This window comes from Sipha flava, unplaced genomic scaffold (assembly GCF_003268045.1).
Source record: "Sipha flava isolate LNK unplaced genomic scaffold, YSA_version1 177_pilon_pilon, whole genome shotgun sequence".
In the NCBI taxonomy this organism is placed as follows: Eukaryota; Metazoa; Arthropoda; class Insecta; order Hemiptera; family Aphididae; genus Sipha; species Sipha flava.
The window spans coordinates 211,845-224,574 of NW_020272091.1; the positions used below are offsets into that span (position 1 = coordinate 211,845).

General features: G+C 24.6%; 1 non-coding gene across 1 annotated transcript; it reads right to left on the reverse strand.

The window, feature by feature from the left end:
• Positions 1-12,259: 12,259 nt before the first annotated feature.
• Positions 12,260-12,343, reverse strand: Trnal-uaa. The gene has a single exon. It is a non-coding gene; the product is annotated as a tRNA-Leu (tRNA).
• Positions 12,344-12,730: the final 387 nt, after the last annotated feature.

Here is a 12,730-nt window from a genome sequence, read left to right on the forward strand (position 1 = left end):
AAAAATTATTTTAAACGTATGCTATATTTTAATGGTGCTTTATGCTTATTTAGAATTTGCGTCCAAGGTCAAATCGTTTTGGGACATTCTGTAAATGAAATATAGATAAGTACCTACTGTGTCTTGTTAGTAATTCTTAGATAGCAGTGGTAATTTAACATAGTAGCCCCTCCCGAAAATATATTCTGTATACGTCACTGACTCCTATCACAATGCCTCGTAGTCTTTGTACGAGTGATCGATGTAGCTTATCTTTATCTCAATATTATACAGTTATTTACTTTTAAATTATAAATTTAAAAAATAACCCGGTGTAAGGTTAGTGCGGCAAATTCTATCCTAAATTGCTAAACAAAAGTCTTTCTATTGTTTTTCGACTTAATAAGACCGAAATTTATACACCAATGGATAAACATCGAGGTCGAATAAATGCATACAATATTTATTTATTTTTTATTAATCATAACATTTCAGCTTTTAAGTTTTCATCAAAAATGATCACTTATTTCATATTCTAGAATTTACAGTATTTTGTATTAATTTTTTTAATTCATAGCAATTTTGGTTATTATGCTATTTATATCATACCTATATAATATGTACATATAACAATATGTGTATCATTTAAAGGGCGATTTTTTCCAGCAGCGAATATAAAACGATTTTTTCTATTGTATTGTTTAATAGATATCATTATCATTCTACTTATAATAAATTAATAACTATTTTAGTAACTAACTAATAACTTTAGATTCGCAGCTTAAATCACACAACTAAAAAATTATAAGCTATTTTCTTGGTTTATAAGCTATCGGAATCTATGGTTCTAAGTACTTGAAAAAATCGTTCAATTTTCACTCACTATCAAAAAATTGGTCAAACTGAATCAATGCTCAACTTGGAAAAATTAAAGAAGGGGAACTCTATTTACTTTTAAAAAAAAAAGTCCCCAAAACTTGTTAAGCGTTTAATTATAACATAATAATAGTAGGGGGACGCTAAAATTTCTGAAAATTAGTTAGGGTACTCCGTCCCCTTGCGCTCCCCCCTCAAGTCGAGCACTGAACTGAATATTATATACTTGAAATCTGTACCTCATTTTTCCATTTATCTAAGAATGCTTTTGACAAAAAGTTATAACTATTTCATGATTAGCTAAATGTAAAAATAAAATATGTATATTGAACATCTTATGTGGTTGACTATTTCATCCACTATAGACGATTTAGAATGAAAAAGTAAAATAATAAAAAACCTTATGTTTCGGCAAACATGTCAATAAACTAATAAATAGCAAGATAATGATGATGTGAACAATCCGTATTGCATTACAGAACTTCTGTGCCACTCCAAATTCTTTAATTTCACATTAACTTTTTAATATCTACTTAGTTTAGAGTTTAGTCCTAAGGAAGTTTTGCGTCCAATGTAATATATTATTACATTCGAGTTAAATGTAATTAAATAAGTTTTAATATAAAGAAATTGCTGCGTCTTGTATCATTCACCTAAGTCATGAAACTATTACCGATAGATTACTGTAAAAAATTACTCATTAAAAGAGTTCAAACGAAAACATCAAAAAGCTATAACTAATATAGAATATACTAATATTGTCATAGAATTATTATTTACCATGGATTCTGTTTGAAACGTGGTATGATTTAGTTTTACAATGATTTGTATTTTTTTTTTTACTAGTAAATATTCCGATCATCACAATCATAGGAGATAGTGAATATGAGTGAAAATAGGATATATTTTCTGATAATATTCTGAAAGAAGTCATATGTAATGTTTCCCAATGGTTTTCCTTAACAATTGTGAAAAACTGACAAAATGTATTAAAATAACATACGACACATCAATTTTCTACAAAATCAAATTTTTGATTTCATTGTAATTAAAAAAAAATTATAATAATCGTAGAGATATGACTTTTATACTAAATATTTATATCACTATTTACTATATATAATATCATTTTAAATTAAAAAAAAAAAAAAAATGAACTATTTATAGAAAACTAATATGTTCGTGTTTTCATATTTACTTTATGGAAATATTGATAAAATAATTTTGATTGAACAATAAGTTTTGAAAATTTAATACAAAATTACTCATATATATCTACCGAATAAAGAAAAAATAATTGAAATAATTAGAAAAAAATTATGAATGTTTAAGTATTAAATTTAGACAAAATAATAAAAATCACGAAAATCCGATACATTTTTATAGTCAATTCATAAGATTTTCTTGTAGAAAAAAAAATAACTGAAAAGCTTAAAAATTATTTTTGAGCATAACTAAATAAAATGTTGACGAAATCAAATATTTCAATGAATTTCCATTAAATTATATTAGTTATTTAATTAAAAATATTTCATATAACTTCGAATTTTTTAATGAAGCTTTTACTTTTTATAGACACTTGGCATTTTAAATTTTCCCAAATTGTAGATGATATCTTTTTTTTTTACAAATATTAGAATACTAAAAATATAACCTTCTTTATTAAGAAATTTGGTTCTTCTTCTATATCATACATCTTTAGAAATATAAACTAATCCAACCCGCCTCTTTCACTCAGATTTGTATTTTCGAGAGCAATGGTACATACATTGGCTTCAAGTTTTTAAGTATATTAAGTCATACCAGTATTTCATCCGATCTAGAAACTTCGCCCTTTTTATATTATAATTTAATATAATTTTAGTCATTGATTTGGCTGCATCCGAGTTGAGTCCGAAAATAATACTAGTTTTAAATTTTGTACGAATTGGGTCCGTAGGAATAAAATGTTTTGTCTGAATTGGGTTAGGAAGAATTCGTAAAAGAAAAAATGACAGAAAAAATATTAAAAAAAATTAATTGCTACGAATTCGTAAAAACTATGTCTTATAAATTTCAATCCTTAAATTAAAATATTATTAACCATTAAAAATCAGATGAACGACGAACGATTGTAAATCAGGAAAAAATTAGAAACAAAACATTTTTAACCATACCTGTAGTAACTATAGATGTTATTATAGACAGTCCTAAGTCTGTAAAAATGGGAAGGAAAATGTTTTTTATGCGACCCAACTCGTACAGTAGACTGGTTTACACGGGACCCAACTAGTACAGTAGACTGGTTTACTCGGGACCCAACTCGTACAGTAAGCTATTTTACACGGGATCCAATTAGTGAACAATCTGAATCATGGGACCCAACTAGTATGCGCCGATTGATTTACTTCAAATTGAAATTATTCTATAAAATAATAAATTAACAACTGTTAAAACATTTGATTCCCGAATAAAAGTAATCTAATGAAATAATATCAGTAATAAATCGTTAATATTGATTAAGTAAATTTTAGGTAATATTATATTAGTCTGAAGAACAATGATATTATGATACTATGTATCATATATATTATTGTACGCAAAAATAAACTAAAATCTACTATCCGATTGAATGAATATGTGTTCAAATGTCTGAACTTGCATATTAACATGATTTGCTTAAACATATTTCATATTAGAACGATAATGGTAATGAGTATTTATGGTAAAAATAGTGAAAACTTTTATTTTTAATTTAATGTGTATAATGTCAAATTTAAATCAAATCTTTAATAATATATTAATTTACATAGTTCTCAAAGATATTTTTCATCGTGCAATCCGAGGAACAAATAACGAATACACTTAACTTAAATTTGAATACATCCTAATTAAGAAAAAATATAATTAACTATATGTTTTTCATTGAAAAAAATACTCGCTCTTTTTAATTATAAATAATAGGTATGTAAAAAAATAATAAGAAAATATATGAATAAATTAATTAATAACTCAAATAAATAAAAATAATTGTATTATAATTATTATTATAAACAAAAATAGTTGACATATGAGCGTTTAGGTCTAGAAAAAGACAAGTGTAACAATCAAATCAAACCAAAAGGAAAAAATCTATATAGTTGTATAAAAAACAAAAATTATTTATAAGATAATAAATTATTAATATTACTACCATGACAAATATGTAAACATATCTTTACATTATTCTAATAATTAAAAATTTTGTTTTGTTTAATATAATTATTAATCTTTTAAATTTGTTTATTTAAATGTATAAGAAATTGTAATAATATTATTTATATTATTATCTGGATCATAATAATAATAAATATAAAATAATTTTAATTAAAACTTTACTACCTATCTATTACTTTTACAATAACTACTATATTGTCTATCAGTAATCACATATCACTATTAAATTATTCAATTACGTATTATGGAATTTGAAAACAGAGCAGTAACAAATTTGGATTTGAAACTTTTTCTAAATAAACTATTTTATATATGTCAAACTAAATACAACACTTAAACTTCTATTTTTAAACAAAATTATTCAAATAATCGTTTTACATTTTACTACATATTTAATTAGTTATCATTGGTAACATAATACTTTCAGTTAAAACATAACGTCGTGTGTTATGAAACATAAAATCTTCAACAAAAGATATAAAGTTATATAAAGTTATATAAAGATATAAAATTAATTTTACTAAATATACAGAAATACGATGCGTGTAATTCAAAATTATTATTCATTTTTAAGTACAGTTGAAACAATATTCGATGAAATGAAAATAATGTTATTAGAAATTGGATAACATTTTTCTTATGATTTAATTTACTGAAATTACACTAGAAAATAGTTAAGTACAACAGTATAAAATTCTACTCATATTATTATGATCCTAACGAGCTTGTAATATATATATATATATATACATGCATACCATTGGATACGTTACTATGGTTCTGCAATTAGAATCAGAATCTCAAGGGGCTGAAACCCCTTGAACATATTCATTTTATTTTTTTATTTTTTGTAAAAAGGGAGTTAATAGGTACGAAAAGAAATATATTTATATTTTATAACGAGCTTGAGTCATAAACAACAACAAAATCCCAGTACATACTATCCATTATAAAGTAAAATATTTTTAATATTATACGCCTTCTCATAAAACATTTACTTCACGTCATATACACACGAAATATATTATTTTACTGAAAAACTCAAATTGAATAAAAATAAATAAATATAATTTATTGATTTGTTATTTTTCACGAGGATTTTTCATTTTAATATGATGGGCTAATGGCGTATTCATAAGACACCTCAATAATATTTAGTTAGGTGCTCTGTACCATGTATACAAATATTAAGTATAATTTAATTTTTTCTTACCTCGCATTGACAATTGTTAATTGTATTTAAAAATGTATTTCAAAAGAATGTTTAATATTTTTTAAGTATGGTCTACAGTACAGGTTTAACAAAATGATATGAGAATTATTTTTTTCATAAGTTTCCATTTTACTATTGAATAACATACCTACTCATCATGTTTACTTATAAGTTATAATAATCAGCCATTTATCACACATATATCGAAGATATTTTTAAAAGTTCCAATGAGAATAAATAACAATGAAATTAAATCAAGCAAAAACGAGTACAATTTATACAGATTAATAAAAAAAAAAAATATTAAATTAATTAATATCATTATTGGCAATATTTCTTCGCGACATAAGAAACAAAGGGTAATAATAATAAGGTGTTTAAAGCGTATATTTTAATGGCTTAATATTTTTCTAGGAATCCGTTTTCGAGCAGATATATTTGATATAATGAAACGATACTTTAGCTGTTTTTGAAAACGTGCCAACTAGCCATAGAAATGTCAAAACCATCCCATCTCATAATTCTAAGAATCCGCAGTTTTCCTCTAAAAGTATGAATCCTAGGGGTTTTCCCCGTTCTATTGGTACTAAAACTAGTACACGCATAAACAACAGGCACACGTATAATACTAGGGAAAAAAAAAAGAAAACCATATGAAATACATTATATTAGTATAGTTCTTTGGAGAAAAAAAATCCTACTTACCTATAAAAATATCAATTATTTGTGAACATCTACAACCTGCAGATACAGTAGAATCATAGATTAGGTAATTACTCGGTACGTTTTTGAATTTTAAGTCTAGTTATAAGAAACGAAACCAATTAAAATTAAATTAACGGTCGAAACAATTATTTAATAATGTCAATATACTGCATTTCGTGTTGATTAGAAAATAATTATTTAACCTGATGGAAATGACAATTTTTTATGTCCAGCAGACACATTTTTTTTTTTTTAATTGAGATCACGTGACGTATAAATGGTATATAATAATGGTAATTATCAAACAAAATTGACATTAATATAAAAACCGATTAAATTGTATTAAATTGTAATAAAAATTATAATATTCGAAGCAAAAAATGTAAAATTACTTCTTTCTTCAATCCATAATAAATATATTGAAATTTAACTATCTCACTCTCTAATAATTTAATTTTATAGCTAAGTACTTAATATATTATTTAAGACTTAAGGACCTTTACATGTTAATTTCGATAATGTAAATTTGCCAACGTAACTTAAATGTAACCATATTTACTAATACATTATGAAAACTACAAAAAACATACAAAGAATAGTTATTACAAAAGAAAAAAAATAATATGAAGTTAAAAATAAACAGTGATTTTAAAACTAAATTATGATGTTATATATTATATTGGGAACAGTTAGATTAATTAAATGTTTGTACGATTATAGCTAGAATTGTAGTCACACATAAAAAAATTCACTAATTTTCTCAGATAAATATATAATCATAAATTTATATGTATAATAATTATACATACTAATTTATTATTTTATAATTATTGTCTTCTTGTACTATTATTCATTATCGCCTTAAAAATTGATGAACTTCAGCTTTTATAATAACGTGTAAAAAACTTGATTTGACTAGGTATTACTTTTTCGGCAGCATATAGGTATTATTATAATGATAAATATAATTCAAAATTAATCAATAGAAAATGAAGAAAGGCATATTTGTGCAACATAGTCATGCAACATATGGTCAAAATGCACTGGTTGACACTATTATTTTGCACCCAAGGATTCTAATGGAGTAATTGTCATTGTTCAGTCAACTAGTGGTGCTAAATACCAAATTGTATTTTAATCTCTTACCGACACACAACGATTGCCCTTGTGCATGCGTACGTGGTACGTATCTTCACAATTGTGTGTCTATATTATATTTTATAAAGACATTGATCATAGACCGAGTGTATTACGAAAGCTGAATAGATATTAGTTTGCGTCAACTGTCTAGACATTTATGATTTTTATGACATACTAACATTATAAAACAAAAATATAAACGGAAGTATGCGACGATTATTTTACTAATCAAATATTTCTTTGATGTCTAAAATTTATGCTCACGAAAATAAATTCCTTAATAAAGAAAAACACGTACGATGAAAAATGGTAAAATACGAGTGTGTATAGATATTCTACTCAAGTTGATTAATATTATCGATATTGATCAATACTTTATTGTATGCTGCTGCATGTACTCCAATGTTCTTTATTGTTTCTGTATAGTTTAAAAAAATGTGAACAATTTTAAATCATATTAAAAACCGCGAAGCATAAAGTATTAAAAATATATAAACAGACGTAGTGACATCCTGAACGTATAATTTATTTACAACAGTTGAAGAACTTAAAATCAAACTAATCTAGAGACGACTCATTTACTACCTAACAATAGGCAAACAACAACCATTATTAGGCAATGGACATCAGAAAAATTATTAATTACAATAGTAAAAGTCGTTTAGCCATTAGATTTGTATATACATGTCGATGATTATTTTAATACTCCGCATAGCTTGGACATTTCATTTTTGCAAAAAGCTAAATATATTGCAACAGTTACTTAAAAATTTGTAAAAGAAACACATGATTTTATCTATCAAAACATTTAATTTTAACATTTAATAATAATAATTTTAAGTTCATTGTAGTTTTTTTTTTTTTTTATATTTATTATTCAAACTTTCGCCTATCTGTAGTCCCAATTAATTCGGCTAATCGAAGTTCTACTGTAATATAATTTAATATTTTCATAACTGAATTGTATTTGATATTTCTACAAACTTTGTAAATGGGCTAAACCTAGAAATTTACTGTAATTGTTATTATTTTTTTATTTTTCTTTCATAGTTAAAAATTGTTTTTGAAAAAAAAAATGTATACCGAGCTAAAGTATTTTTATTATGTATTACCCTGTTTACGCCTACTTAAACTAATTGCATTAAAATACTATACATATCACACAAACAAACTTTTTATTTTTTATTTACTTTTTATTTATATTCAAAAGTATTCCCTACGAAATATCGTATAGACTTAAGAACACAATAAATTAGCACTTGGATAGCATAAGATCTTATAAGGACGACCCTAAACAAAAGTTCAAGAAGCACTGCAACCAATGAATTCTAATTGTTTTAAATATTATTAATCTAACGTCATCAAATAATTAAGGGTAAAAAACACGTTTGTAAAATGTACGTGCTCGTAGATAGTCGGTAGTTAAAAAATTATATTGTGAGTTGAGTCGCTGCATATCCAATTCAAATGCATTCACTAAATAAGCGCTACGATGTCACAATATTTAAAAAAAAAATCAGAGACGCAAACCTAAGGAAACAGAGCCATTGCCCTTTTTAATTTAGTAAGAGGGTGGGTTATTTATAGATATTCGATTGTCAATTTTCAGACAACAATAAGCATACATCAATACTTTTAAACTACATATTATATATTATGTGAGTAACTACGTATTATATATTATGTGAGTGCAGCAACCAATTTTTTTTTCATTGGTATGTACTGGGATACTTTCGTTTTTTATAATGCCTACTAGTTTGCGCCTATGGTAAACATTATATATTTTATCATAATATTATTATGATTAATGATTATGACTCAAAAATATATTGCTAGATTACGAATTAGTTTACTAAATAAACAGTTCAGTTCAAACTGTTAGTGTCTACATAGCTTGTCCATTTCTTTTTTGCAAATAGGTTAATATTTTGCATTAGTTACTTCGCAAAAAAAAACATGATTTTATCCTTCAAAATATTTAATTTTAACTTTTAATGTTTTATTTTTATTTTCGCATTAAAAATAAACGTTATGTTATATGCTACAATTAAAATTAATAACTATATATATATATAAATTAATAGCCGTTACATAAAACTGCAAATTAATAACATATTGATTGAACATATATCTATTTAAAGCTCTAATTTTATACGAATAACACATTTTATTTTCGTTGATTTTCGAATAACGACTCAACGTATATAAGACTCTAGAGATTTGATCATCAACCTTGACTATACCGGTCCCGACCTTTATGTCTTGAAAAAACTAAAGAAGCCAGTAAACGTGACATTATTTCCTGCTGCTACGCTAAAAACCACACTGTTCTGTGGTATATCCTGAAGCGACCCATCAGACTAATATACTCGTACTGAACACTACTGCGCAAATAAACTTTTAATGCGATCTCGTTTAATGTAAGAGAGATGCAGGAGACTTGAAATTGTTTTAATGTCTTCAGTCATCTAATATATAAGTACTCTAATAATCATTAATTATACATAAAATAATAATTAATAATCATTCGATGTATGCCTGCATAAAAAATGTATTGAGTTTATTAAACTCAAACATCGAACGGTAAAATGTAAGAAACTCAATAAATATTACAACACTTCGAATGTTCATAAATTACATAAATGCTTATATTAATATATAATATGAATATATATGAATGATCAATAGGTGAATAATCAGACCAAATTAATAAATTATTTAAATTCATAATGTACTATAAAGCATTGTGATTTACCAATTAAACATGTATGCATAAATATAGGCGCTGACCTAGAAATGAAAAAAAAAGGGAGCTAGTAAAGTGAGTTACTTCTATAATTCGTTGCGTATGTTGATTTATATGAAGTCTTTCTTACGCCTAATTTTTTAAATATTTTAAGTACCTGTGTTCGATAAGGTTCTATCTAATTTCTAAGTGGCAAAGGGGGGCTTCAGCCCCAATAAATCCCCCTCTTTTTATCCACACCTGCATAAATAAGTGCGTATATTATTAGTATATAACGTTTGGTAAGACTAGTATAATACAATATTTTTTGTTATTATTATTGTTAATATAAATATTAATAATAACAATTATTGTTTCAAACCGAGTACTTCAAATATAAAAACGCATTTTTCATATATTCAGAAAATCAACAAAACAAATTAGAATGTAAAATTAGAATTTTACCACACACTACGGTTAAAATATATTGGAATTCATATCTAACTGACAGTTTAAAATATTTATTAATAACAAGAAAACTAATTAATTTTTATTTTCAAAAAGTTACATATTAAATAGTACTCTTTGTTTGTTTTACTCTTTTTGTTGTACTCTATATTTTTCTGAACTAAAATTACTGTAATGTATACTTGAATATTAAAATAATATATGTATGTTATTAACACTAATTAATAACTATGCAATAGTATTTGATGAATATTTTACAAGACAGTGAATTTTTTTACATTGTCATATTATTTAAAGTAGGGACCAAAAATGTACAACATAAGTAATGCTCTATGAGTAAATAAGAGTTTTTGGGATACTCGTATCATTTTTTGTTTCAGTCAGGGACTGAAACCTATAGGTTTTTTCGATTCCGGTTTCGGTTACGGTTTTTTAAAAGAGTACCTAAGGGTTTAGATCCCGTTAATTTTAGTTAATTCTGATTATTAAAGATTTATTAAAAAATAATATGAAATCATTTATTTATTCTTGTTTAAATTGTAATTGTTTCATTTCATAAAAATAGAAGGTATTATGAATAGTTAAAAAAAATAATTATAAATTTATTATATATATATATATTATATCAACCTATTATATTTCTTTGAGTTAGGTTAAATTATTTTATTCCAACTCATAGTAAGAATTTTTAAAATATTTTGTAATATTGTGAAATATTATGATTTGATGAAATATATATCTTTAATTTAAATTAGGAATCAAAGTTAATACTGACTACTATTTTAGCTATAAATGTATATAAATATTAATTATATTTAATACTTAATAAACAAGATAGATGATATACTCATTGTAAATTGTAATATATTAATAAACATACAAAAATAATAATAATAATAATATTACAAATTTAGTTATTATATGCATTACACTATTACAGTTTACAAAACAAAATAATAAAAACATAAAAAGATTTGACTTCAGATTTTTCAGATTTTTCTGAACCGACAAATGGACAAACAAAATAGTCATTACCATAGTTTTACTAATCTAAATAACTAACCTAAATTAATCCTTTTATAATTAAGGTTACGGTTACGGTTACTGTTTTTCATTTTTGGAAATAAAGGTTCCGGTTTCAGTTATGGTTCCTAAATTTTAAAGGTAAACCGGTTCCAATACCGGTTCTTTCGGTTACGGTTCTGGTCCCTGGTTTCAATACAACTATTGTTTTATTGTTACATTTATGCTTATCTTTGATATTGTCAACTCATAAAGGCCATTTTAATTCCCTTTTAAAAATCAACACAAATATTATTTAAAGTATACATTACATAAGTTTATCTTTTATTTTTTATGTTCATAAGAATAGTATACAGTAACAGCCACACATTTAATATTTAAATGTTAGAATGTTAGTTAATAGTTATATAATGTTAAAAACCATCATATTTTAATCTATAAAGAAAATGTGTGGATATTATGACTGTATTATTATATAAAATATATTTTTTTTCTATATCTCGTATTTATACAACGTAAACCACCAGTCATAAAAATATAATATTAATGTATCAAAATAAAATTAATAATACGGAAACTTTTTTATTAATTTTTTAATCAAAAAAAGATTTTCATTTTATATCACATATTTTTATTGATATTTGGAACATTAAAATCCCATTTCCATGGTTACGTTAGTAATATAAATGTTTGTTTTTTAAAATGGTTGTATACAGCTTGTCAAATTTAATTTACGAGCCTTTATAGTCTTAGACCCGGTATCTATATTGTATTCAGAACAACTATAAAAATTAATCATAAGCGATGTAGATTTGAGTGACCATTTTTACTATAAATTCCATTACTCCATAATATTATTGGTCACAAAAAGTAAACTAAATGAATTTGACATTTTAAAAATGTCAACATAACAAAAATATTACAAAAAATTTGATTGTCAGGTGTGGGGTTCGAACCCACGCTCCCGTTTGGGAACCAGAGCTTAAATCTGGCGCCTTAGACCGCTCGGCCAACCTGACTGGGTGATTATAAATGTATTATAGTAAGTATATTTAAACACTATATAATTTAAATTTAATTAAAATAAATAAATAATAATATAAAAATATAAATAAAAATAAAAAAATAATTAAATTAAAATAAATTTAAAGAATAGGTATTCATAAATATTTAGGTATTTACACAACTGTTTATTAAATAACATAATGGAATAATTTCAAGTATGATATGATATTCATGAAACATTTGCAAAAACCTTATCATCCAATAAGATTGACCGAATGGTTTAAAATGCAAAATTTAAACTTTGGTTCTCATACGACTGGTTTATTTCTAGATTACGTGCGACTTGCAGCTTTTGCAACTCGCGTAATTACGCAGTTATTTAAACTTGGCTAATAGGTACA